The following is a 2,058-nucleotide window of genomic DNA, read 5'->3' on the forward strand; positions in this document are numbered from 1 at the left end:
TAATTTACTGTACCTCTGGGCATTTAAACATTAGATAACTAGACTGATCTGGTCCACGAGACAGTAGCTGGTAGAGAAACGGGAAACAGAGAGGCGACTCATACCATCTGAAGATACGTATTTTAGAAGGGTGGGAAGAATTCTCTTTCTCTCTGCAGAGACTACTGAGGGAACTCAAATCATAGAATCATGGAATATCAGGTTGAAAGGGATGTCAAAATCCCCAAATTAGACAAATTTTATGTATCTAAATTTACATGAGATCATTCTCTCCCTGAGACTGATAAACCAGTATTCTAATCTAATCTATTGTAATCTAATCTATTTTAATCAAATCTTCATATTCCCTGGTGGTCTAGTGGCTAGGATTCGGCGCTCTCACCGCCGCGGCCCGGGTTCGATTCCCGGTCAGGGAAATAGTGCTTTGTAGAGCTTGATGTTTGGGGCATGAGAAACATTCAAATGAGACACATTCCATTGTAGCTGTTTGTCATAACTCAAGTCCCTTCTTACCAACATTTACAATATATACTGCATACTTAAGCCATCTTTATATTCATCATACAGATTTATATGTTCTCGTTAACTAAGATCCCCTGTCCCTTATCAGTAGATGTTAATGTCATATTCCATGGGTTTCCACCACTCCCCTAAATCTTTAAAAGAACAGGCTATGACTTGGGCCCTGTCTATGAAGGTGGGTGCTCAGTACAGGAGAAGCAGCATGTTCAAGTGTTGGGTGCCAAGACCAGTTTCTTTCGGATCATCGTTGAGCTTTTGGGGTTCTGTGTGAAGCTCACGGTGTTGTCAGGTCATTCCTGCTACATTGCTGCCTACAACACACAACTCACATCACAAATTACTTTTTCCCCAAGGTTAAATCTCCAGGCACACACCAGATCCCCCCATCCTTCTGCATTACCCGTCAAGTACGCCCAGATCCTTGAGCGAAGACAATCCCGTGAATGGGTTTCACTTTTCTTAAGGGAGGAGCAATGACGCTGCCCTCCCCAGCCACTTCCCTGTGTGCACTTGCGCTGATTTTGTCTGGGATAGAGTTAATTTTCTTTATAGTAGCTAGTATGAGGCTATGTTTTGGATTTGTGCTGAGAACAGTGTTGATAATACAGGAATGTTTTAGCTATTGCTGAGCAGTGCTTACACGGTGTCAGTCTCTTTTCTGCTCCTCAGACTACCCCACCAGCAAGTAGACTGGGGGTGCACAAGAAGTTGGGAGGGAACACGGCTGGGACAACTGACCCCAACTGACCAAAGGAATATTCCATACCATGTGATGTCATACTCAGCGATAAAAGCTGGGGGGGAAAGAAGGAAGGAGAGATGTTCAGAGTTACGGAATTTGTTTCCCCATAACTGTTAAACCTGATTGAGCCCTGCTTTCCTGGAGATGGCTGAACACCTGCCTGCTGAGGGGAAGTGAATGAATTCCCTATTTTGTTTTGCTTGTGCAGGAGGCTTTTGCTTTACCTATTAAACTGCCTTTACCTCAGCCCATGAGTTTTCTCAGTTTTACCCCTCCAATTCTCTCCCCTGTCTGACCAGGGGAAATGAGCAACCAGCTGTGTGGGGCTGAACTGCCTACTGGGGCTAAACCATAACAGCACTACTGGGACCTCATCGCCTCCCACAGTATGTAGGGGTTTTTTTTGGTGCAGGACCAGAATGGTTAGCAGATCCTCTGGTGTCAACCAGCCAAGTTGATTCTGCTAAATTTATATCCCAGTGCTTTCATGTCCCATTGCCTGATGATTTCAATATAGTCTTAATGATCCATTATATCTTCCAGTATTTAATAGAGGCTTGTGGGTGATAGGGGATATGATACACCCAGTCAATGCCATGTTTCTTGGCCCAGGAGGTTATGAGGTAATTCCAGATATGAGTCCCGTTGTCTCACTCAATTCTTTCTGGGGTACCATGTCACCACAAATTTGCCTTTCAAGGCCTAAGATGGTATTTCAGGCAATGGCATGATTTACAGGGTATGTTTCTAGCCACCTGCTAAGTTGCTTCCACCATGGTAAGTATGTAGTGCTT

General features: G+C 44.2%; 1 non-coding gene across 1 annotated transcript; it reads left to right on the plus strand.

Annotated features, from left to right (window-relative positions):
• Positions 1-344: 344 nt before the first annotated feature.
• TRNAE-CUC (transfer RNA glutamic acid (anticodon CUC)) lies at positions 345-416 on the plus strand. The gene has a single exon. It is a non-coding gene; the product is annotated as a tRNA-Glu (tRNA).
• The last annotated feature ends 1,642 nt before the right edge of the window (positions 417-2,058 follow it).

This window comes from Larus michahellis, chromosome 3 (genome assembly GCF_964199755.1).
Source record: "Larus michahellis chromosome 3, bLarMic1.1, whole genome shotgun sequence".
Taxonomy (NCBI): Eukaryota; Metazoa; Chordata; class Aves; order Charadriiformes; family Laridae; genus Larus; species Larus michahellis.